The 27,825-nt window shown below is 35.7% G+C and overlaps 1 long non-coding RNA gene across 1 annotated transcript in view; it reads right to left on the bottom strand.

Annotated features, from left to right (window-relative positions):
- Positions 1 to 200: 200 nt before the first annotated feature.
- Positions 201 to 27,825, bottom strand: part of LOC139598717 (uncharacterized) — a 345,230-nt gene continuing 317,605 nt past the window's right edge. Inside the window, exon 2 of the long non-coding RNA XR_011681993.1 lies at positions 201 to 297. This is a non-coding gene — a long non-coding RNA (uncharacterized lncRNA). The remainder of the gene's footprint in view (positions 298 to 27,825) is intronic.

Below are 27,825 nucleotides of genomic sequence, written 5' to 3'. Positions count from 1 at the left end.
AAAAATTATTGAAAGGCAACCATGACATCATGGAAACAACTAAAAAAGCTTATTAGGGAGTAACCATTTATTCTTAAAGGATATCCTAAGGAAGGGGGACATTTTAAAAGAAAAAAAGAGATATTTTATTCAGACCTGACTGACAAAAATATCACCATAAAGAATAAAGGATAAAAATACATATATAACAATTAATTACCTTATTGGAATTCCATGTAACAAAAAAAAAAAAAAAAAAAAAAAAAAAAAAAAAAAAAAAAAAAAAAAAAAAAAAAAAATGTTGCATCGAAACATCAGCTCAGAAATTCCCTGATCTGTAAGTTGATGGGCTATGTGAGAATTATCAATGTTCCTGTGTCTGACAGTGGCTTGCATACTTGAAACCTGTAATCTTTTCACAGGTTTCAAGTATGCAAGCCACTGTCAGACACAGGAATATATGATAGAATGTATCTGGTAGCTTCTTGAAATGTCATCTATTAAAAGGAGGGGACAAATGTTGTGGCTGGAACAAAGGTAATGAGATGAAAATATGTGATTTGTGTCCCTTTTGCTTGCACTTTGCCAAACAGGCCTTGGAGAATGACTGTAAGAAAACATTTGTTCCATTTTTCTGGCACATACTACTATCAAACTCTGATCAAAATTTCTACTTTGTGGAATACTTGATCAATAAAATACTCAAAGCTGTTGTTACCAAAGAATTTGTCTTCCACTCTACTGAATTTTGTTACAATATTACTGTGAAATAAATAATGATTTCTAAAGCATGGGCAATGTATGGTAATGCCAGAAAAAAATTAAATGCAACCAACACTTTTTACTTTACCAAAGCACAGAGATTTTAGGTTCATTATAACAATAAAAGCAGAAATTGCGCTCAAAAAATAGAAATTTGGAAAGCAGATACTGAAAATATATCTGAGATCATGGTTATTTTTCAAACTGACATGCAAAGATCTCTGAGGCTTTTCTCAGCTGTGGAAGCCAAGAAACCAGCTGAAGAGTATTTCACTGTCACACTGCTGCCCTCAGAGCAGGTTATGGTTGAGATTTCACAGGTAACCCAAGGAGTGGCACTGCAGACTTAACATCTAAAAATGTCTGTGAGCCTACCTCAGCTCACTACTCCAAAACCTGCTAGAATAGATTGCCTGAAAAGGTCATGACTCTCCATGAATGAAGATTTTTATTTTATATTATGAGAAAAGTTGTCTTTTACTCACATTGTGATATGGGGAGGGGCTGTGTAGCAATTTACAATCCCTTCTAAACCTATTTTTCTATGAACTAGTCTTATCTGTGATTTGCTGGCATCCATGAGTAGACTTTTGTGAGACCCAGGCAAAGAAAAGGGAACTCATGGCCTATATGTTTACAGCTGTTATCACCAGATAAATAAATAAATATTTTATCACCAAATAAATATTTTATCACCAAATAAATAAATAAATAAGATATTAGTAATTTCTTTGAATGTCTAAGAAATTTTTGGAACATAAAATTACTGTGGAAACCAATTTCTCAACTGAAGTTTGAAAAATTCACGCCATGACAGTAATACATTTTTTTGTGTATCAGTGTGACTTGTGAAAAATGAGAAAGCCAAATCACACTAATTATGTCCAATAAACTTGGACTATGAAATATATTGCTGAACATTCTTTTGATTTTTTCTGATTAATTGCAGTGTTTTTCTTTCACAACAATTACAAAATCTACAAATTGAAACAAAGTACACCATTATAAATCTTGATGATCAAGTCTGGATTAATTTTTTTACAGCAAAATGCTGAAATGGGCCTGTTTTGTTTGTTGGTTGTGTTTCCCTAATGGTGATGAAGATTCTTTTCCCAATGTGTCTTTCACCACTAAAATCATAGGGATTTATAAAGGTCAGTTTTATGTAGTGGAAGGAAATAAAAAAATTCGATTTTGTTCAATTATGTTCCCATTGAATTCAGATTATGCTAAAATAGTTTCAATAAAATTTTGTGTTGTTTTCTGAAAACTGAATGTTAAAAAGGGGAGGAAAATAAGATCTTTTTATAAAACCATAAGAAAAAATATACTAGAGAGGAAAAATAACCAATAGCCAATCTAGTTGTCTGTTTTATATATGATATAAAAAACACTAAAAGAAAAAAAACCCAGAAATTTCTCATTATAATTACTACTTTTTCAAGTAGTAATTATAATGAGAAGTAAGTAGCAAAATTACTACTTTTTCAATGTTTTAAGGCAAGAAAAGTAGGTTCAAAAATTTATATTATGTAAGAATTTTCAGCACTGTTATAAACACTCATTAAAAAAAGACTGATGTTGATAGTGGTTTATTTGATCAAACGACTTCCAAAGTCTGATTAGACATTTTGTGAAAATCAAGAAACAAGCAAAATCCTGTTTTATTTTATAAATTTTACATTAATTGCTTTTCATTTCCTTTGAGAGTACTCCTTTGTTCCTACTCTGCAAGAATAAATATCCAATTTGCCTCTCCGTATTTTTATTATTTTGTGCAGCAGTACTGTTATCTCCCATTGTATACATAAAATAAACAGTCTCATTTTTTTGTGAATTGTGGAGTAATAACATTAAAACATTATTTGTTTTTATTTCAAAATGCCATATAAGTACTTTCATATACCGGCTTAGGACAGCTTAAATTTGCTTTAGCACAAGGTCAGAATTTTTTAAATTTCCTTTCCTCAAAGTAGCTTTCCATAACCATATGGTGCTACAACTCAAAAGGCAGTAAATTCAGTAAAGAGACAGAGCAAAAAAAATCAGCTCTGAAGCTGAGTATTCAACACAATGAACCTAACTGGTGGAAGTTAATTGAAGCAGTATTCTTGATGTTGTTCGGTAGAAGCATTTTCTTCTTTAGAAGTTTGGTATTATTCTTTAGAGTTATTATTTCATTTTCTAGTATTTCAAAATCAGGGTGAACAAGCATTTTCACTAGGTATGATTTTACTTAGTGGGGAAAGCAGCCCCATTTACCTTTAAATAGACATATTGGTTCTATTGCATGTTTTTCTTAAAAAAAATAATTTAAATCCCAGAAATATTAATAAACCCTCTCAGCATTCACATTTTTAGTGCACCATAATTAAGTGTCCAAGTTCTCATTTTTCATTTGCTAAATAAAAGCATGTTATATTTTTCTCATTGTGCTTGCAGTAAAAATTAATTGAACACCAGAAGGGCTTGCAGGTGCATATAATACATTTGACAAAGTCTAACTACACAGAAGAAGAAACCAGAAACTTTATTGATTCTCTATGGAATGGCAAGACTGTTACTTTACTTGAAGGTTTTGCTTTTCCACAAAAGAAATGCAACAAAGGAAATCCATCACATAAAAAAAGTATATATCAAAACAGTATATAATAAAAAATTAATCATTTCAGAACTAAACCATATGACATCCTACTGCTTATAAAGGAAATAAACACTTAGGTACTTTTAAAAAGACAATTAAAGAGAAATAAATCCACATGTGTGAAATTATTAATCCGTTTTTCCCTACTGTATATCCTTTCTCTGCTTGAATTTGGGTTGAAAACCAAGAAGAGGCTCCCTAAGTATTCAGAAGTGTTTCTTTTCCTTTAATGAAGCAAACACCAGAATTCATCAGAGCAGTGAATTTAATATCAACTTTAACATCTCTAGTGTATTTCCCAGAGATGCACTTTGTCATGGTAAAGGTTTCACTAAGCTAAGGTACAGTGTCAGTGGAAAAAGAGGAGTAGCATGACTCTTATGTTGGATGCCTAAGATACAAACTCATGGGAGGCTGAGGATCAAGTTCTTATCCTGCTCAATTCAAAACAATTCAAAACCCCTCACATTCAAGGGGACAAGAGCACTCACCTCACACTGAAAGTCCTGTATCTGCCCTGAATACCAATATAATATAGTGCTCCACAAAGACTTCTGTTTTCCTTCCAGCAGAGAACAAAAGCAAATGTCAGAATCTCAGAAGTCACCATGTAACAGAATAGTCACCGTGCCATCAGCTGCATAAGGAACAGATTTTCAAAGTCAAAAAGTGGGACACCTTATGCTGTCTCCTTTTATAGTCATGAAACTCTTATGTCCTTGGTCTTCTGCCTCTTTGAGTTGGTGTAGGAAATCTCCTTCACAGCAGTAAAGGCATCAAAGAAAGTCTCAGTTCTACTACTTTTCTGTTATGGGAATAGTCATTTATAAAAGTATAAAAAGTATTTTCATACTACAGCACAAGTAGTATTATCAAACCCAAGAGTTTAGGAAACCAGTTTGCAAGATAAACTTTGTCCTCTATCTGTTGCTCTGTCATGATTCCTGTGGAATAGAATTTCTTGTATCATTTTGTCATAGCACAATTTTCATAAGACCCTAACACAATTTTAAACTTCATTATAGTTTAATTCCTGCATTATTTCAATTTTAATAAATGTAAGAAAGTCAAAATATGTTTAAGTTTAAAGTTGTACATTTATGGGATTTTTTTAAAGCCAAGAAATAACAAAATATAAAAAGAAAAAAGGCATTGAAATGCCACACACTAACTCGTTTTTAGAATTGGAGAACATACTGCAGTTCATGCTGATATGTTTACAGACTTTTCTGTGAAACTCAGTGGCATCTGCTGAGTTCTTGTAAGGATTTTGAAATCTACACTCAACAACATTTTTATCTTTAATAACACCTTTTTCACACAGAATTTATATATACCTCTATCATGAATACGTACAATTTCACATGCATATATAAGGTCAATTGCTCAAAAAATGTTCTTTTTTGCAAGACATTTTGAGAAAGTCCATCAGATCAGCTGCAAATGCAATTACAAAGCAATGAGATATTTATTTTGAGAGATTTTATAAAATTTATGAGGGATTATATAATTTGAGAGAAAAATAATGTTTGAAAAACTATGAATGTTTTCCTGCCTAATCTATGAAAGTAATAAAGGTTAACCACATTTTAAAATAGTGTTTTGCAATTCAGAGTTCTTTCGGATAGTTTCGAATATGAGTTGATTTTTGCCTAAAATTTAAGGAGCTACATATGAACAAGGCAACGTCATGGCCTTTTACTTGTGTAACACCTAGCTATAGTACTTCATTCTCATAATTGTTTATTAATATTACACTCATTTAACCTAAGTGCATATCTCACTGCACGTGCCATGTGCACACAAGTGAGATTACGTTCTGTGAGTCACCATCCCTGGAGGTATAGACATGGCACTTAGGGACATGGTTTAGAAGTAGAGTTGGCAGTGTTAGTAGAATGATTGAACTTGGCAATCTTAAGGGTCTTTTACAGCCTTAATGATTCTATAGTTCTATGATGCTGTGAGCAAACTCACCTCATATTAAGAAAGAAAGGGAATGAAATAAATGAAGCCTTTAAACTTCTACTGTTATTTCCCTACTTCTTTTAAAAATATAAGAAATTTAATGAGTTTTCACACTTTCTGCAGAAGACCCAGAAAAGTCTAATGCTATGGCAACTAAATTGCTGTGTAAAACTTATTTTGATGCTGTTGATACTGCACATATTTATTCGTAATATTGAATTACTACATGAAGAGTTATACCATGCTGTAACTGTATACATCTATAGTGAAGAACTCAAAACACTGATTATGTCTCATCCTCAAAACACTTCTTATGTCTGATTTTACTCATGGAAGGTAAAAAGATAACATTACCTTTATCTACAGTAGTTGAAGAAATCTAAAGAGTATTCTGACAAGAAGAAAAATTCTCTTGATTGTTAGAATTATAACATTTAATTGAAACAGAAGTTCAAATCAGGAGTTATTCTATACCAACATCTGGAAATGCACTGACTTTTGTTTACCTGAATCTAAAGTCATTATATCCATCTAAGTATGTAAGAGTGGCAAAAGAATAAGAAAGAGATGGGTTAAAAAGAAACTTAGTTGAAGCAGCAAAAACTAAGCTTTTACAAAATTCTAGTATCAAACATGGAAAAGAAATGGACCTGAAAATCTCTGTCTTCTGCAGAAATTACATGAATTTCTTAGAGAAGTGTAGAAATGGATATTATTGTATTTTAGGTGAGGTAGACTATATCACAGAAGAAACTGAGATTTCAGATTTGATTTCAGAACCTTCAAAATAATAAACAAATCTGTGAGGACTCAAATCCCAAGACCACAAAAAAAAATGCATAGAGTGAGTGAATATTCATATATATTAAAATACTTGCAAAGATTCACATGTCTAGCAGCTAAACATGTGCAAAGTAGGGGCATTATTTTGAACTCACTGGATCTATGACAACTTGCATCAGATATTATCTTTCCTATATTTGATTGGTATTGTTTAGATTGAGAATTATATTTTTTCCAATAAAGAATAATGATTAATTAGAGCAGAGAACACATACCTATTATTTTTCCTTAGTTTAGTGCAGAATTTCCATCACTTTTGATTGATTAATGTTTGATAAATTAATTTCTTTAATCCATAGGCAGATGGATGTGTGGATGGATGGATGGACGGGTAGATGCATACTTCTGTGTGCAGACGTGTGTGTTTTCATAAAGTAAAACATAATACAAGTCTTGTAATAGAAAGGTTCACTTAACTTATGTTACATGTGAAAGTTACATAGATCTTATCTATGAATTATATTCAACTCAAATAATGGGGCTCTGATGAAAAAATATAAATAGGTCCTTCTAAAATTTACCAGTCTCATGTTATTTTTAGTGAAAAATTTTAAAAAGTGTGATCATATTTGAAAACACACATTTAGTTTAGATTTTAAGTAGCATATGGAATTTTTGTGGATCTTTTTTGTAGTTAATAAAAAGTAGTTATATTTTTTAAGAAAAATGAATCATAATGATGAAAATGTCTTTAATGAAAATGTACTGGAATTCTATTTTTAGGGAGAATACCAGTATTTGGTATTATGTATTTTTTTATAAATATGCTCAATTTATTTTTTTATCCAGTCATATCTGAATTCAAAAACTACTTGTGTCTGAAGAAATTATGGTAAATTGATCTTACCTTTCCCCTTCTTATGTATGATGGATATAAAGTTCAGCATCACAGGTTTTAGAAGTTCATTTTAAGTCAAATATTTAATTAAAACTGTCAACCTGTTCAGGAATGAGTAATAGTTTACTCTAACTCCAGATTCCAGTAAACAAACATCAGACAACTTATGAGTTGGAATAATTTTTATAACTCTCTCAGTTCTCTCTGCATAACATGTCCACATACAAGGTCTAAAGCTTAACAACATAGTAAAAGAAAATAAGTGTATTTCTAAAGGGTTATGGACTTTTACCATGTATACTATAGCTCCATATGTTCAGTTCAGCTAATAACTACTTATATGCTCTTTTTTAAAATTTATTTAAAACATAAGAATTAACAGAACTGCTAGGATAGTGACATTCACTCTTCCTTTCACACTTTCATACTTGGTTTTCAACCCAATAGTGACATTAATTTGCTCAGCTGGTAATTTTTTAATGCTTATTAATTAGAGTTCCTAAGCATTTATCCATTTCTTATCTCAATTTCTTATCTCAATTTCTTACCTGCTCAAAGTCCTCCAAGCAGCCCAAAAAAAAAAAAAAAAAAAAAAAAATCACTGTTAGGGTGATCAGGCATTGGAATAGGTTGCCCAAGAACATGGTGGAGTCCCCATCCCTGGAGGTGCTCAGGAGGTGTCCAGATCTGGTGCTGGGTGATGTGGTTTAGTGGTTACAGTGCTGGGTGGACAGTCAAACTGGGGGATTTTAAAGGTCTCTTCCAGCTTTGATGATTCTATGATCCTACAATTATTTTATATTTATCAAGTATTTATAGGAAGAACTTATGTCTGCTGATGGTGATGATGTAATGTTTTGTCAACATTCATACGTTCGTGGAGTTTGTACAAAGATAAGCATTTTCAGTATTTCAGCATTTTATCTCCCTCCTAAATACATATATACAGTTTTTTACATTCTACAGGTTAAATATGTGTTCCAGATCCACTTTTACAGGCAGTAGAACTCAGACCTAAAATGTATTGTCTTTTTATTATAACTGTACAAATGATTTAGAATGTTAGACACTTAGAAACCTTAGGCACTCCAGGATTTTAGGTGCAACATCTACATTTTATCACATCAAATTTAGGCATTTAGTCTAGATTAGTCACCCTCACCTCTAGGTAATGGGATTTCCATCTGCAGGTTAAGTATATTTCACAAAACTTGGCATCCTTTGAGGTTGTTACTATTCAGACAATGAACCCTTAATAATAAATAGTGATATCACACCTGCTCAGCTATTTTGGAAAATTCATAGTGTCATGCCATTAAAACAAAGAGAAAGACAGACATCATAATGAAACAAAGGTAAGTCTACTGTTATCCATTTACATGGAGTATGTTGGATTCCTAGGGATTTTCCACAGGATCATTTTGCATAAGTTCTAAATACAAATATCCCTGATACTTAGCACTGTCTCTGTCTCATCTTTATAAGGTATCACTTTATTATATGTATCAAAGACAGTATTAGAATTGAACTGCTGTTTAAACAAGTAGCAGTTAATAAATCCACATTTTCAAACAATGAGCTAAAGTACTTGGTAAAATAGATAATTAGTCAAACGCTCCATTCACGTCTGTGGTTAAGCGGGGATGAAAACTCATTTTCCTAAAGTCACTAGTAGTACCTATTTGTGCTAGTTTTGGCTGGGATAGAGTTATTTTCTTCAGAACGGGGCTATGTTTTGAATTTGTGCTGGAAACAGTGTTAATAACAGGGATGTTTTAGTCATTGCTGAGCAGTGCCTGGACAGAGTCAAGGCCTTGTCTGCTCCTCTCGCCACACCCCCGGCAAGGAGGTGGGGGGTGCACAAGAACTTGGGAGGGGACACAGCCAGGACAGGTGACCCCAAATACCAAAGGGACAACCCATCTTGTATGGGGTCATGCTCAGCATATGAAGCTGAGGAAAGAAAAAGGAGGCAGAATTGGAAGGTGTTTGTCTTCCCAAACCTTTGTTATATGTGAGGGAGCCCTGCTTTACTGGGGATAGCTGAACACCTGTCTGCTGATAGGAAGTGGTGAATGAAGTCCTTGTTTTGTTTCCATGAAAAGGTTTTGCATTTAAACTGTCAAACCATTGATTTTTCTCACTTTTCTCACTTCTCACTTTCTGATTTTCTCCCTTGTCCCAGTGTGGGGGCATGAGTGGGCCGTTTTGTGGGGCTTAGTTGCAGGATGGGGTTAAACCACAACAATATATTGATTTGCAAATCTTAAACTCTTCTTCCCAAGACTTGAAAATACCATTGACAGTAATATCAAAGCAGACTAAAAGATTTTCTAATTTTTAGTCCTTCAAATACTTCAGAAGACAGAAGGGGAGAGCTATGAGGATAAGGCAGAAGATAGGTGCATTACCTGTGAGTAAAGGAGGAAATTTCCATGTGGAGCAGCAGAGCATAGGACCATTTGCTTGTTTATTTTTAACATGTTAGAAGGTATTGGTTTCAAATTGACTAAATCTTTCTTTGTTCATGGATCATTGACTGGGTAGATTGTAACAGTTCCTTTGGAACCATTGTGGTACATCATTTCAGTACAACCACTGAGAGTGTGTGTGCAGCCTATCTGTTCCAACTCCACCAAAAATGTCATTGAAATCATTGCCTGTGCACTGAGCATATTGTTTTTAAACTTTCATCTAATAGTTACTTATATTTTTAAGTATCATAAGCAGTTAGAACATGCTGTAAATGAACTGTTAAAAATGTATGTTCTAAAAACTATAACAATGGTATAATTTAAAAAAATCCCTCTACAAGTAAAACAAAAATCATATTGAAACATTTTTAAAATCTTATTGAATAAAAAAATAATAATTGAAAACAAAACGTTACCAAAGTAGAAACACATCCTCAGACTACAGACTTTTCTAGGATTTGTGGGTACGGAGCCAGTTCTCATTAGCATGGTGCGCACGCTATAGCTCTGTACTGTTTCCTAAACCTGCAAATAAAGTCATGATCAGATTCAACAGAGGAAGTTGAAAGTACATGAGAGAGAGGCCTTAGAGTTGATAAGCATTTGGGAAATCTTAAGAAAGGAACAAAATAGTATTTCAGGTAGAAATAATGCCCCACTTGACAGCAGTGAAGGTTGCCTTGCAAAGAAGATATTTCAGTCTAAAATAGGGAAACAATATGTATAAATCATATTGCATGTAATGATCATTTCCAAATTAAGATTTTAGGTTTCTCTTTTAAAACATCTATTTCAGCAAAACTTTCTAAGGGAAACTGGTCTGAGTTATATCACAGTCTAGCAAACTTTCTGTTTTGTGAATATCATGGTTTCCAAAATCAATGGATTCCAAAAATCAATTACAGTCCAGAATTTTAATTAATATTCTCAAGTGTCAGCATATGTTATTTTATGGTCCTTTCATTATTATTGGGTTCAAATTCTTTCTCCCCTCGTACTAAAACAGAGGTGAAGGAAAGAACATTAAACAGCAGAAAATATATGGTAATTGTCCTGTCCTGCATGTGTTCATTCTTCATCTTCAGGTAGATTCTAACTAACAAATATATACAGTACAAAAAGAGACTGTGAAATTATGTTTTATATTGCAAATGAATGTTTTCTCACAATATATGACAGCAAATCATGGAATCATAAAATCAATGGCTTGGGTTAATAGGGACCTTAAAAGTCATATACTTCCAAACCCTCTGCCATGGACAGGGACACTTTCCACTAGACCAGGTTACTCACAGCTCCATCCAATCTGGCCTTAAGCACTTCCACACAGGTAGAAGACAGCCACAACATCTCTGGGCAACCTGTTCCAGCATCTCACCACCTTCACAGTAAGGAATTTCCTAATGTTTAGTCTAAACCTACTTTCTTTCCCTTTCCCCTTTTCCTATTACTACATGCCTTTGTAAAAGTCCCTGTCCAGCTTTCTTGTCAGCCCTGTTTAAGTGCTGAAAGGCCTCAATTAGGTCACCCCAAAGTCTTGTCTTCTTCAGGCTGAATAACCCCATCTCTCTCAGCCTTTCCTCACTCCAGCCCTCTTATCTTTGTTGCCCTGCTATGGAGTTGCTCTAAAATGTCCATTTTCTTCTTATATTGTGGGCTCCAAAAGTGGATACGGTACTGCAGGTGGGGTCTCACCAGGGTGGGATAGAGGGACAGAATCACCTCCCTCGGCCTGTTGGCCATGATGCTTTTTATGCAGCCCAGGATGCATTTGGATTTCTGAAAAAGTGCACATTGTTGCCTCATGTTGAGCTTCTCATGAACCAAGTCCTTCTCCTTAGAGCTTCTGTAAATTCATTCTCCACCCAGCCTGCAGCTGTTTTTGGAATTTCCCTAATCTACATGCACTTGATTTTGTTGAACTTCATGAAGTTCACACAAGCCTGTCTCTCTCAAGGCTGCCAGGGTCCCTCTGGATGGTATTCCTTTCCTCTGGAGTGTCAACCACACCATGCAGCTGGGCATAGCTGGCAATTGCTCTCCCACCGTCCATGCCACCAACAAAGACAATAGAAAGTGCCGGTCCCAAAGCCAGCCCCTGAAGAAGGATGCTTTTCACTTATCTCTACTTGGACATCAAACCATTGACCTCAAGCCTTTGAGTGTGACCTTCCAGCCAACTCCTTAAGACTGACTGTATTGTCTTCAATAAGGCTGAAATAGAGATTTAGGGAAAAATACATTATTCCAATTCCACAAGTTTTGATAAACAAAGTATCTCACCCAAAACACAATTCAAATTCAACTTTGAAATAATTCATAATTTCCATCAGCTCCCTTCTCTTTTTCTAACTCATAAGAATTGACTTTGTGTTGTGTTTCTGAACTGCATATTTACAAGAGAATCATGTATTTTATATTGATTAGAAAAATCTCAGAATAAAAGCTGAGGCAAAAACTATCAAGTGGCATAAGTGTTGTATGACCTCTCTGCTTGCTCTCTTCCTCTTGAACTTCCAAGCCCTGCAGTCTTTTACTAAACAAAGGCAGCCCCATTGGACTCATATTTAAAAGGGTTAACAGTGCACAAAATGTTATGCTCTAAAAAAACCCCCAAAAACTAAAACTCCCGGTCTTTTACTTATCTAGAATTTAGAACACTATAAATGCGGCTGTGTTTCTGAAGCTGTTACAGATAAAACTTCCAATATTCCTTTGAGACTATTGCATTATTTCTGCTAGGTCTTAGAGCAGAAGCCCAGAGTCATTCATCATCTCTGAATATGACATCTCTCTGACCAAAAAGTCACTTAACAAAATCTTCCAGCTGGTCGGCAGTAGTATATGTAAAGAGAGAAGTAAATCCCAGGGGGAAACAGATCCTTTCCTCCCCCTTTTCGCTTGTCTAAGGAGCATAGATTGCCTGGAAAACAGTTTTCAGGCGTCTGTAATTGAATGTGAGATGAACTTTCTCTTTAATGAGGAGTAATATTACTGCCCAGGCAGCAGAAGTTAGTGCTCTGCTCCACGTCCCAAAATATTTCATTAATATTAACCAAGGTTTCCTACTCTCCCCAGGCACCAATGCTGTAGCAGAGAAGAAAGATGCAAATAACTCTCATAGTCACCCCACTAATCACTGGAATAACGAGTACAGGGAAGTGATGTTTGTCAAGTGAAGGAAATAGGTCTTTTCCACCTGGAAAAAAGCTTTTGCTACTGTAGTTACAGGTAAAATCCTTTTGTACAGTATTTTAGTTTTAAAAGTGTACTTTTCTATTATTGGCTTTTGCACATTTAAAAATAAAAATAATTCCAAATAGCAAGAAGACATTATCATTACAAATTTTGCATTAGAGGGTATTAACAATAATAAATCCTTTGTCATGGCCTGCCATAGTATTCTGCCAATACTATGGCAGGCCATGACAAAGGATTTATTATATTGTTATAATATTATATTGTTATAATATTATATTGTTATAATATTATATTGTTATAATATATTGTTATAATATATTTAAAAATAAAAAATTTATAATTAAAATTTTAAATAAAAAATTTAAAATTAAAATTTTATAAAAATTTAAAAATTAAATTTGATTGTAAATATAAATGCATATAAAGAAGACAGAAGTGCCATCAAGTGTTTTGAAGGGCAGCTGAGCTCTCAAGGATGGCAGAGGACCATAATTTCTAATGTAGCTGTGCAATTTCTTCAACATGAGGCTAAGACGTCCTTAAGCTTGTAGAACCTAAGTACAAAACTACCATGTCTGCTTCATGCCATCTTTTGAATAGCTCCATTCTAACGTTTGTGTGGAACACAAAGGAACATGGATGAAAATGAACAGGCCCAGCACGAGACCTGCCATGCATCTATCCATAGCAAATCACTAAATGTAAAGTACAGATTGTTTGTGAAATGAATGTGTGCATACATTACCAAAATCTGAGTATAATATGAATGTTTACTTCATTCTAGTCATAGAGAGCTTATTGTCTTTGGTATTGTTACCTAATAACTTACACTATTCCAGAAGACTTCAAAAAGTTGTCTGCAGTCCCATATGTAAGGATTTTACAAATTACTCTAGTTTACGCAGTTTGCTTGCCTTGGGGAACGGAAATGGTGACCCTGAACAGCAGCTGGCCTAATATAGAATATTTCCAAACATGGGGGCTTCTAAAGTCATTGTGAAGTTTGGCAATACTTTATAAAGCTTGGTAACAAGTTATAGACTCCTATCCATCCTCCAGGAGAATGCACTGGGTTTGCAAATAAGGGGAAAGGAAAGAATTTATTACCAAAATATTCTTCAAAATTGATTTACAGATATGTTACATTTGCTGCCAGTTACTGTGGGCTGAGATTATAAAGCTAAGAGACTCTTGGGTAGAGAAGGAACAGCAGGAGGCTCTGCTAATTTTGCATCTCATTCAGGAACGGTTGCATGTCTCCCACTGCTGTAAATGTTCCCCAATTTCCCTTTGACTCTCTGATTCCTTCTTCCTTCTGAATACGCCTGCAATTCCTTCTCTTTGTCATGTCCTAGGCATATTTTCATCATTGCATCTCCAATGGATTTCTAGAAGCTACCTGGCAGCAAGTCACCCTTGCACTATTAATTTCTTACCTCCTACAATCTTTGAGGTCTATGTCTGAAAACTTTCCTACTGGAATGTATATGATAAAATAATTTGTTGAAAGATAGATACACACATTAAAAAGGATAAATATATAAGAGTTTAAGACACAATTTTTAGCTTAAAGATACATGCATTAGTGGCATGGTCACTGCAATGCTGCTGTAATTCCTAAGCACTAGTATCTTCCTCAGCATCTGAATCACCAGCCTTGAGTCACATGCAGAGGCATGAAGCCCATAACAACTAGAAAAAAAACAATGCTGTGCTGGGAGTCAAGAGTGAGGAGAAGTGAAAAGAAAAACTAGGCTCCACTCTTCCCCTGTGGTACTTCTTCCTCCCTCACCTTACATTTTTAACACAGAACCAAACAAATACATTGTCAGACTCATTCTTTTAAAGAGCCTCTCACCTGGGGAAGGGGGCTGGAGGGTTGGGATGCTGATTCTCTCCTCCACATAAAGCTACGTACAAGGTTCAGTATGATGCACACTGCTCAGGCCATGTTCTCTTTCTGCAAGGCAAAACAGCTCATTTTTCAGCAGGCCTGAAAATATTCCCAATTCCTGAGTAGGCTGTTATCTAGAGATTGAACTACTCTCCAGAGAGTAAGGATATATAGATTTATTTGCATATAAGATTTCAGCCATGAATTTTTTTTTTTCCCCTTGCCCTTTCATTCAGATTATAGTTTGAATATCTCTTCTTCTCTGATTAAACTAGCATCCTTGTCCTGTTTCAACCCACCAAATCTTTGCTCTATTCTACACATAAGATGAAACTATTTCTCCAACACCCTTAACAGCTTTTAATCTATTATTTATTATTAAACCACATAATTTTATTATTTATAGCTTTTCTTGTAAAGTGTCTTGGGATGCATTTTTATGAAGTGCTATTCAAAATAAAATTGTATTGCACTAAAGAACAGATCTCATTTATTTTTTAATAATTATTTGATCTTGCCTTGATTTACTGAGTCACTAAGGCATCTTATTCTGGATGATTTAAGGGATGCTATGAAGTTAAAACTCATATAAACTCACATCCTCAGCTAATGTAATAGGCAAAGTTCCAATGCAATCAATGGAGGTCTGCCAATTCACCCTAGTTCTATCCTACCACAGTTTGTAAAAATCTCTTCTCGTCTATGTTTTAAATGGCATTCTAGATGCCAAATAATTTCTTTTAATCTACCTTGCTCGTCACTGTATAAAGTTTATTTTTTCCATTTCATCTTACTTAGACAGGTAAATCAGACTGGTTTATTACTAAAAGCCTTTCAGTTCTGCCTCTGCTATAATACTATAATTTTGAAAGGTTTTTCACTGCTAACTCTGCAGGGAAATGCAATAAAATTGAAGCTATATGTTTTGCAAATTTTATGGAAATGCTTTTGTCAAATCATTGTCACCAAGAACTTCCTTATTAATATAACATTATAGTGCTCTTTCTCAAACACTGTAAAAAGAATATAAAATAATATATACATATGAACACCTGAATTTTTAAGTGAATCGATGATTTTAGGTGCTTCCATTGTCAGACACACAACTAAGAAATCACAGGGACACCTGAATCATTAAGATTCTGAAAAGTCACATAAATCGTGCATGCAAAGAGAGACTCAAAATATGACAAAAAAATACAGTAAGAAAGCCCTGCTTCTGTGTATGAAAAACAAAGTAGGTGTTATTTTACATTTTGCCACCTAATCTGTTTTTACATTTTCTTATTTATATTGACAAGAAGTTGTTACTAGTAGACATGGAAGAACAGAAATCCTAAAACTGTCTAGTGATGTGAAATACAGTTTTGCATCTTGATAGTCTATATAACTTCTCCAGCAATGCTCTTCATATCTCCCATTTCAGTATTAAGCCTTTACCTTCAGTAGCATCCCTAATTTTTACCCTCTGACTGCCTAGTTATAATTTAAAATTATATTATTTTAATATGCAATTTACTTCAGGTACAGAATATGTGGTGGTTTGGCTCTGGCTGGATACCAGATGCTCACCAAAGTTGCTCTATCACTCTTTTCCTCAGCTCAACAAAGAGAAAATACAGTGAAAGTGTCATGAATAAAGGGAAGGAAAAAAGAGACCACTCACCAATTCCTATCAAAAGTAAAAGAAAGTTACCCGAGAAACCTGGGGGAAATTATTTATTACCAAATCAGAGTAAGGCATGAGAAAAAAATCAAATCTTAAACCACTTTTGCCCCACCTTGTGATACTACCTGTCCTGATTTACTGTACCCCACTTCATCAGCACTACAAGGGCACAGTGTAGAAGCCCAGAAGATAAGTGGTTAATGTGTTTGTCTCAATACAATAGCCAGATAGCCATGGAGCCAACCAAGGACTGTTGGTAAGAACACACTGTAGGAAAAAAATGGATAAGATAGCCATATGGAGGTAGGGAAGCATTTTCCTGGGACAAATATCCTTGTTCTGATTCCTGGAGATAAGCTCAAGCACAGGAATGAAGTTCAGAAGCAAGCATGAATTTTCGAGTAAAGACTGATGCAGTAGGGGGGAAAATCAAGAGGACACAGGATCCCCAAAGCCCTCCAACCCATTTCCAGAAATGTCTAGAATGAACTGTGCACGATAAATAATTTGCATAGAAAATGAGAAAGTAAGCTTCAGGGTGGAGGAACTTATCTATAAAAAAGTATCCTCACAAATCCTGGGCAGCCCCCCAGGACCATGGACACCCCATCAATTGGATCAATGCTGGAGCCAGAACTGGTCTTCCTCTTTTCCTTTCCCTTTCCTTTCACTGTCCCTCTCTTTGGTCTCTCTCTTCTCTTGCACCCTACTCCTTATTCAAAACCCAGCACCATGTGTTTATGCTATAAGATAAGAAACTAGCTTACCAAGTTGACATTCCATGCCAAGTGTATCATTTACGAATAAAATTTTGCAAGTTTTTGCAGACCTTCTGACTTTTTCCATTCCTTCCCACTGCTCCAGCATGGGTCTCTTCCACAGGGTGCTCTCCTTCAGGAACAGACTGCTCAGCATGGTTCCTCCATGGGGTCACAAGTCCTGACCTGTCTGCTCTGGGACAGACTTCCCACAGGATCACAACTTCCCTGGGGCATCCACCGGCTCCAGTGTGTTCTCCTCCATGTGCCTCCTCACTATGGTCTTCACCACAGGCTGCAGAGGAATCTCTGCTCTGGTGCCTGGACCATCTCCTCCCCCTCCTTCTTCACTGACCTCAGTGTCTGCAGAGCAGTTTTTCTCATACATTCTCATTCCTCACTTCTACAGCAGTTGCACAGGTTTTTTTTTCCTGCTTCCTAAATATGTTATCCCAGAGTCACTACCACTGTCACTGGTGAGCTCAGCCTTTGCTGGCAGTGGGTCCATCTAAAAGCCAGCTGACATTGGCTTTATCAGACACAGAGAAAGCCTCTAGCAGATTCTCACAGAAAGCAGCCCTGTAACTCCTCCACTACCAAAATCTTGCTATGCAAAGGTAAATAAAAATTCCTTATTAGTTAAGTTGCTTCCTGGTTATCATTATTATTTTCAGACTTTTTACTATACTGAATTACCACAGTCAAATATAATGGAAGTTCATGTTTCAATTTAACATAAGGCAGGAGAGAAATGAAATTGTACCATGTATCTTCAGACTACCATTAATACAAAGGTCTAAAAGCTGCTTACTAAATTGAAGGCATATTGTTGCCTTAAATTTTGTCATGGTTTAGCCCCACAGGGAAACTGAGCTCCCCACAGCTGGTTCTTATGTCCCTCTGGTGGGATGAGGGAGAGATCAGAAAGATAAAAGTGAGAAAACTGATGGGTGGAGATAAAGACAGTTTAACAGGTAAAGCTAAAGCTATGCATGCAGGCAAAACAGAGCAGGGAACTCAATCACCGCTTCCCATGAGCAGGGAGGCATTCAGACATCTCCAGGAAAACAGAGCTCCCCCACTGTCCTGGTTACAGAGAAAAGGCAGTGGAGATTTTAATGCTCTTTATTCCACTCATGTCATTGCTGGGTGGCCTGGTTTCAGCAGGAAATACTGGGACCAGAAACAGGAAGCTTGTCATTCTTGCCTAGGTCACTGCAGTGCAGTGAACTACCCTCTCCAACCCCAGTGTCCCTGGGCCCTTCTGCTGCCTGCTGGCTTTATTCCCTCTTCCTATTTTTCTTCCAGAGCACTGCTATGGAGTTACAGAGTTAAAGCAGACAGCTTCAAGTGGCAGAGAGTTGGAGGTGGTGTTTCAAGCAATCACAGAGGACTGAGCTCAGCCAGCAGCTGTAGAGCCCCTTTATTTGGATGAACTGACCTGTAGGTTTTGTTTTGTCAGATTTTCATTTGTTTTGGGCTGGAGGAGGTGTGGGGTGGAAAACGTTAATCCAAGGAAGCTTTCCCCACCATATTGCCCCTTTTTGGAGACCACACTGGGCACTATCTTGCTCTGTTCCCAGTGGTGAATGCCCTTTTCTGCATAGGACACCTTCTTTTCCTGTACTTTTTCCTATGGTTTGTGTACTTACTGCTATGGTTATTGTGATTTTAGTAATTTTTTTATTTTCAATTTATAATCTCTCCTTAATGTCCCTCCATTATCAGAAGGGTTGTGGGGGAGCAGAGTAGCATATTTGGAGTTTATTTCCCAGCTGGTTGTTAAAACCAGCACAATCACATGTAATGGTGACTTGGGAAGACAAATGCCATCACTCTGCATGTCCTCCCTTTCCTTCTCCCTCCAGCTTTATGTGCTGAGCATGATCCCATGTTGTATGGGATGTCCCTTTGGTATTTGTGTTCAGCTGTCCTGGCTGTGTCACCTCCCAAGTCCTTGTGCACCCTCAGACTCCTCATTGGAGGAGCCACATGAGGAGCCAAAAAGGCATTGACATTGTGCTTGCAATAATGAAAATACCTCTGTGTTATCTGTATTCCAGCACAAATGCAAAACTTAACCCCATTCTAGCTACTATGAAGAAAATGAACTCTATCCCAGTCAAAACCAACAAAAATGGTTGTTATTTTTCCAAAGAATTGTAAAAAAAAAGATTTTGACAATTTTAACAAATTACTTCCAGGGTTTGATTTTTTTTTTAATAAGAGTAATCATCAGTTGAAAATGTTATCAATACTGAATTCTTTACTTTACTGCTTTTGTGGGAATGATTCATTGCTACTATTTTGACAAGCACTTTTAATTGGCTAATATAAAATGTAAAAGTGTGGTAAAAATTTCAGTAGATCATTTTTCAAGTAAGGAAAACAGCAAGACAACAGAAACATGAATGAAGTCAGGAGCTCTTTTGCTCTTAAAAATTCAGTAAGAAAGAAGTATTTTAACTTCTTCCACTTGTCCTTGTTTCAATTGGAAGAGTTAATTTTCCTTCTAGTGGCTGGTAGAGTGCTGTGGTTTGAATTCAGTATGAGAATAATGTTGATAAAACATGGATGTTTTGCCTTTTGCAGACTACTGCTTGCTATAAAGGAAGAACTTCTCAGTGTCTCATACTCTGCCAGTGAAGAAGTGCAGATGAAGCCAGTGTGGAGCACAGCCAGGACCTGAACCAGCCAAAGGGCTATTCCTTACCTCAGAACATCATGTTCAGTATATAAACTGGGGGGAGCTGGCCAGGAAAGGCCAATCACTCTTCAGGACAGGCTGGGCATTGGTCAGAAGTTGGTAAGAAATTCTTTATTGTGCATCACTTGTTCTGCTTCAGGTTTTTTTTGTTGTTGTTGTTGTTTTGTGGTTTTGGGGTTTTTGTTTGGCTTTTGTTTGTTTTGTTTGTTTGTTTGTGTTTTTTGTTGTTGTGGGGTTTTTTAACAGTTCTTAGCTAAGCACACAGGTTTTATTTTTTCCCATTCTTCTCCACATCCCACTAGAGTAGGGAATTAAGCAAGTGACTTCTTGGTACTTAGTTGACTGATGGAGTTGGGCCATGAACATATTTACTTTATAGTATACTAGTGCATTTGAGAATGATAGTAAATTTAAGATTGTGAGCAATCCTAGGCATAAAGAAGCTAACATAGTGTATTTAGAACCACTAAATACAGTATGTTAGTTACATAGAACCACTAACATAGTGTATTTTAGAAACTAGCAGATATTAATGGCTGAGCTAGTCACCCTTACAGTAAAGGAAAAGAAATAGGTACTGCTGGCATACACTTCAAATATTCAAAAGCAGAAGTCTGAAATGGATCTAAAATTTCCAGTCACAACAAAAGACAAGCTCAGCTGTTAGCATCCAAGATTCACTTCAAGATTAAAACACTTATATTTAGGTTTCTATGTTAAATTGTCTAATGGCATATGAGCTGTCAAGACTTGCATCATAGATAATGGAGACCTGGTAAATGCAATTGACGGATCCAAGAGCTAATTAGTAATATGATGTTTGCTTTAGCATCTTTTTCATAGTGAGCCAAACTGCTCTCCACACTGTATTGACTAAGCCTTTACTGTCTGATATGAAAGCTTAGTTAACTAAGATATGACTACCCACTGCCACACAGGTAGTTACATACTCAGTACTTTATCACAGATTGTATCTTGCGCCTTGGAATAAGTTTCAGATACCTGAAGATGGATGTTTCATGTCATTAAAGCACCCTCAAACATACACATTGCTGCTGTTGCAGGGTTACAAGATGTAACACAGGACTTGTGGAGGACTATGTCCTTTGAGAGCATCAGCTGGAAGCCAGGAAGATACCCAGTGGGATCTCAAATAACACTAGACATTTGGGTTTAGGCAAACTCTTAACTATTTGAAAAATCTCTGTTTTATTTATATCCCTATATTGTTGGACAAGGACTTCTAAAATCAAATTGTATGATGAGAAATCTAAGTCTCAGTGGGTCTAGCCCAGACTATGGGGCTATGGGAAGGGTTGAGGTCCATATCTTATATATATATAATAAATGGGGGCTAAGCTTCTGCTGTCTGAGTAAAAGAGACTGAAGAAAATGAGTAATTCTAAATTAAAGCTGTGTCAGGCAGCCACACACACAAACCCCAGCATATTAGGGAGTTTCTCTTCCTCATGTATATCACAGGATATCATTTCCATATTTGAAATGAGTTTATATCTCATCAACCAAGTCAAACATATTTTAGCTTTTCTGCCTCTAGAGATGAAGCTAATTATCATTTCTACAGGGGCTCAATAATGGAAAATCAAATAAAACTTGCAGTGCTAGTATATTTCAGAGCTTCATATACAAAATTTGTAGTGGACTGGCACAGAGTCAATTGTTGGGCTGCATAAGCAGTGTCCAGTTACATTGGGTGCCAGGCAGAAACTTTCACTCTGGGGGCTGTATATCAGCCTTTTCCTGAAGTGCTGAAAAAAAATTAACAGATTCACAAGGATTTTAAGGGGTTTCTGTACAGTAGCATAACTTTGAAAGTAATCTTGAAGCACATCTAGATGTGTATATATATGTATGTGTGTGTATATATATATATATATATAAACATGGACAAAGTTACTTAGAAACTTAGGGCTAAGCATATTCTATGATGGCGTCTAAAACTGTGAAATATGAGAATGAATGTCCTGATTATAAAGTTGTGAATCTGCAGAAAATATGGATGAGAAAGTGTGTTTCTTGTCAAGTTTTGCCTCTACCTGTTCTGATTTCAATGAATGAAATAATTTCAATGTTCGCTACAAAAAAAAGATGCAAGATAAAGCCCTTGTAGACATGATTGCTAACTTTCAATCACATAACCCAGGAATCAATTACAATAAATATAGCAAGGTAAATTAAATTTGACAGACTTTTAGTGGGACTCATTTTGTTTTTTAGGTAACTATCTGATGATGAGTTCTTTGCTACTGGGGAAGACTATTACTTCTGCATGGACCAATAAAAAAAATTCATTCAAGATTCAGTCACAATTTGACTGGATCATAGAATACTTTGAGTTGGAAGGAATCTTTAAAGGTCATCTTGTCCATCAATATACTTTTAATTATTCCCACTGAATGTGTTCCACTTTGTGTGAAGTAATTAAATAATTTTTCAGCCACACAAGGGGAGAAAGGGTGAATTATTTCTTATTTCTTTAGAACAGTCAGCTGGCAGACAGAGGCATGGGTCCCAGTCCCTGCCACATGGACAAGCTAAGCACTGGGAAGGCTGCTTTGTGGGCAGGATAGAGGCAAACACCCTGGTGCTCAGAATTTAACACCTACCTATCCAGCTTGGCAGGGTTTAGATCTAGAGAGCACCTCAGTGATAATTTTAAAGTTTTAAATTTTGGATTTAAAAGTTTAATCTGTACCACATAGGTCCATCTACCTCTCTCCCCCCCCTTTCCCCCCTGTCTGTCTAAACTATCTAAAAAGCAAAATTTATCATTTAGCCCATCTTCATCACATTGATAGGTATTACCACTGTAGCTAATAACAGTAAGACTTCCACTTATCTCTGATAGAACTCTAAGCACAAAGACATAAATTTTGGCCTAAAGTGACCCCAAGGATGTCTGCGACTTGAAATCCTAAAACAATTTTGTAAAAAAAAATTAGTGTCCACAAATTCCTAACTAATCCTTGATTAAAGCAGAAGATATAAAGAAGTACAGGTAGAAGCAGCATTAACACAAAATTAATTCATTTCAATCAATTCCTTTGCCGTGCACATAAAATAAATCCATGGTGACAAGACACTTGTTAGAAAGATATCTCTGAAACTGACTAAAAATGTCAAGTAAACAAACAAAGCTATCTGTAAGGAGTAATTTAAAGTTTATTACTTAAAGCAAACAATGAAAGGAGCAAATGGCCATGGTCTGCATTCAGTGATATCAGAATAAAGCCAGAGTAGTTATGTCAACTTTACATAAAACTCTGCTACAACTCTATTGAACTAATAACTACACTCTTCATTTCTTTATTCCAGAAATTCAAGCAGTCCTTTAATGTATGCCACTTGGAGCACTGAAACACTGACAGTCCCTCAGAGGTCATTTCCAGGAACACCTCTTTTCGTCCTGGAAGACTGAACTACTTCAATAGCTCTGAGTCCACCCATCCATGATCCAGAGATGGCATGATTACACAAACTTCCATTGCATCCTATCTCACACAGCCCACTTTCAAAAGAGTGAAGCACTCATAGTCATAGTGGAGATAGGATGGATGACATTAAAGTAGAGCTCCCAGTCCTGTAAGCAGGACATGATATTTTTGCCCCTTCCAAAAACACCCCCATTGATGCCTTGTGAAGGCTGACCTAGAACAGAGACTAGACAGTGTTAAAAAATAAAGTAGGTTTTTATTAAGAGGCCTCAAATAGATCCTCCTTGGGCAACACAATCCAAAATGGCCACAAAATGAATGGTCTCACACTTTTGTACATTTTGGTCCATTTGTATATTGGAACTAATTGTCCAATTACAGCTTTAGCCCATGAAGTCCCATCCTTGTTTTCTGTCTTCGGTCCACCCTTGCTTATGCTCTTGGGTCTGAGATCTGGATCAGCTGTCCTTGGGTCCCCAGCTAGAGAAGGAATTGTTTTGTCTACCCATTCTGTGAAGAGAGCTTACTATTCCCTAATATGAAGCCTAGACTTGCACACTAAGGCAGAATAGAATCTGAAAAATAGAAAGGCTAAAACCTGAGGCATCATACTACAACAATGATTTTTCCAGCTATTTTCCAAAGTTTTAATAAGGGGGTATTGTCTTTCTCACTTACTTTCTTCAAAAAGGTATGTTTCCAGGGGAAAAAAGTATAATTTTTCTTCCAAGTCATCTGTACATCAAACAACTGAGTGTGTAAAATATTATTTGTTTACTTTAGTAGAAAATTGTTTATGAATCAAAAGAAAATTGGTTCAAAAATTTCTCAGTCTTCTCTGTAAATTTACTATCATCGGATAACAAGGGAAACAAATCTAACTTAGACAAAATTTTAATTATAACAACATTGCAAAACCCCCCACATATTTCACTAATGATGGTAATTGAAACAGTGTTTACTTTGCTCTCACTGTAATTGCACTTCTAAATCCCAAGGAGCCACAGTCTTTCAGTTTGTCAAGATGTACTTTAATAGCAAGAGAATGTAATGTCAGAAAATAGAATAATAAATATGACTAGATGAAAAAGCCTTGCTTAGAGAGCTGCCCAATTGTAGGTTTAGCCTGAGTACTACCAAAAAATACTCTGCTGAAACTAACTGATTCCATCAACAGCTTATTTTAAGGACAAGTTATCTACTGTGATATGACAGTAGAGCATATTCTTCACAATTTTGCCATAAAATATTTTGTTAGTAATATGTTTTACACAGTTTTGTGCTCCTAAAAAACTCCAATTCCAACACCACTATTATTTTCAAGATATTTATATATGTAGACAACAGTCATGATTAGAAAAATTCATGCCCTATTTACAGAGGTTTTGAGAAGGGAGTATATAAGTACATAAGGTTCAAAACTCTGTGGAGTTTTGGCTCCTCAATCTAGTATACATTTGGTGCTTTGGAATCCAATTGCTTCTTCAGACTAATTCAGCAAGACATGATGGAAACAGCTCTATACACAAAAGTTAATTGCAACTTTCTATACATTTAAGTATGTCTTAAAGGCTGGAATTTGAAAATGAAGGAAATAGTTATGGAATGGAGACTTGCAAAAGCCGGTGTCTGTAATACTAAATGGAAAGCAGATTTTTTAAGACCTCTCAATCATAATTACCCCAGGATTGTAGACTTAGTCCTACTCTCAAGTGTCACAATTTTATTGACATGTAATGGGAATCCAATCAGGTCCTAAATCTGCTGCTTAGGAGATTGGCTGTCCAAGAAAGAGTTTTATGGAAAACAGAAAAGGGATTTTCAGAAAAGAGAAAAGGGATTTTCAGAGACCTAAAATGTTGCCTTTCAGCATGGCATATTTTTTACTGGTTTCTGAAGGGGACTGAATCTCCAGCAAATAAAATACATAATTCTTAAACAAGAGTGACAAATTCATGCATGGATGAAACTTAAAAGGGAGAGAACTATATCTCTTTGCTCAGTAGCTTAGTGACTGTCTCCCATATGGTTCTCTTTATGATCATTCCCTTTTTCTTCCTTTTCAGTTCAACTAGAATGTGAACTCTCAAACAGAAATCCTTCTGTTCAGATTTTCTAGATAATAATTTTCATCCCTCAATTTTTTTTTCCTTTTAACAAAAAATATTATATTACAGGCATTCTGGCTTCTGAAGAAGCCAAAATACCAGTAAACATATGTTATGAGTATATTTAACTCAGCGTTTCTTAAAATAAGTTGAAGTTTTTTGCTTTTTCTTTTGTAAAAAGCTTTCAAATATTCAGTGCTTCCAGATTTTTTTATTTTATAAAAAACAAGTCATGTACTTACCACATTATTCTTGCAGAAGTGGTTTCCTCTTTATATTTATAAGGAACTTTCAAGCAAAAAGGAAGTAAATGTAAAAAGATGAAGGAGCTGGAATATCTTGTGTTTTGTTTGTTTTTCTTCATGACAAATTATAAACAATTCATATTCATTTGCTGATTCATTTTGCTACCAAAATAAGTAATATATATTATAAACGTACTTTAATTTTATAATATTTATTAATTCACAACAGCTTTAATTTTTTCCCTTTGCTGCTTAAGAAGTATTAGAGTAGATGTTAAGTTTAAAGAGGAAGAAAGACCAGCCCAGCCTGGCACTCAACTAATATTTTTAGATGTTATTTTCCAGTAAAGAAACCTTATTTCTTTATGAGATGGGTTTTACTGTTTTCCCCGTGTCCATTTTGTCTGTTAGGCAGATACATGCACATATGTGCTCACAAAGTTGGTTCATCAGGTCACAGGTTCTGAATTTCCTGAATATATCAACAGGAGTTAGGAGTGTTAAAGCCTAACAGTTTTGTGTCAAGAGGTGAGGAAAATTCTATCAAAAATGTGGAGGAGTGAGGAGGGAAGACCTTATGGTGACCTTTCAGTACTTAAAGGGCACCTACAAGGAAAAATGGGGACAAATTTGCAATGGATTATATTAAATCACTTCTTCCCCAGATCGAGCCTGTTTTGCCTGTGATGGTAACTGGTGAGTATTCTTTCCCTGTCCTTATGCTAGGCCATGAGCCTTTTGCTATATTTTTTCTCCCCTATCCAGCTGAGATGGGGAGTGATAGAGTGGTCTTGGTGGGCAGCTGGCATCCAGCCAGGAGTAACCCACCTCTTGATTGACTGATTCTAAGCCTTCCATTAGTAGTGGTTGAGATTTGCATAAATTTGATTCCTTACACTCAATGACAATACAATATTTCCTGAATATAAATTTCAAAATACAATATTTTTCACTCCTAATGTATTGCCATTAAATTAAATCCATAATGAAATGGAATATGAGCTATGCTACCAAATCAAAGTTAAAAGGGCCCAGAAAACAAAAAGGGTATGAAGATGGAATACTGACAGGTTTGATAGCCTGAGTGACATATATTTTACTCTGAAGTTACTCTTGCAGTACCACCTAGAAGGAATTGAAAATTATTCTCAAAATAGGAAGTGCATATAGTATAAATCAGCGCAAATTTCGTGGTTTCATTACATTGTTCTATACTTCAGGAACAGTACTAGTGAAATGAATGGGATTATTTGCCTAATCAAAATGTAGCTGTAGCTTAGCTCATAATACATATTCCTCTGGCAGTCTGAACTATTAAACAGATTTTAAAAGAAAAAAGAAAAAATACAACTTGTAAATATACTCTATATATCAAATACACTGTTATCCAAGAAAGCATCACAAAGTACTTTGAAATAGTTGCTCCTTTACCAAAAAACACTCCAAGGGTTTATCAAAATACTAAGTATAATTTCAGCAGTATTTATCTCATTCCATTTCCCTTGACCTTGAGAGAAGTGTTTGACTTCTTGTCTAATAGGGTCATAATTCTGCACATATGTGCAACATTAAAAATATAGATTATATGGTTGTATTATAGACAAGGAGATAGTAAAAAATCTCAGAAAGTTCTGAGGTTTAGTTAAAAATGTTGAGTTTTGCAAGCATTTTCCATTTCCACACTTCCGTCTGACGTGCAACTGACTCTGCTCTCTACAACTATGTCTAGGAAGAGTATTATACTACAAGAGGACTATCAATAACTGATTTTTAGCCTCATGATTCATTTTTCAAAATAATTTTCAGAGTTTAAGTTGTTCATATAGGTGCAATAAAGATTGAAGGGTGCAAATTGCGAAGTATATATGAAAGTAAGCATCTACTCCATTACAGAGACTGCTTCAAGCCCATATCTCTGCCATGTCAATGGGAAATATTGTGCTGTCCAAACCTGTGTTGAGAAGCTGGATCAGTTGTGTAAGATTGCTCACCACCACTGCAATGCTCTTGATTCTACCACACCCAAAATACCTCTCTGAGAAGGGAGAACACAAAGAGTATAGAATAAATACGGATTTAAAAATGTCCATTATGATGGTCACTGAAATCTGCTGTTGTTTAGAATGGTGTTGAGAGATTGTGATACTAAATATAGAGGCTGTTTTCACTCCTTCCCTAGCAACTTCCCCTGCTCATGCCTCTTCAGTAAAGGACTTATGAAATCAAGCAATAACAATACAGGGAGGGCTCCATAGGAATGCAACTGACTGTTGGCTGATA

The sequence above is a fragment of the Agelaius tricolor genome, unplaced genomic scaffold (assembly GCF_023055355.1).
Source record: "Agelaius tricolor isolate 1412-34295 unplaced genomic scaffold, bAgeTri1.0.p SCAF_1, whole genome shotgun sequence".
NCBI classification, from domain to species: Eukaryota; Metazoa; Chordata; class Aves; order Passeriformes; family Icteridae; genus Agelaius; species Agelaius tricolor.
This window is presented reverse-complemented; position numbering and strand designations above follow the sequence as displayed.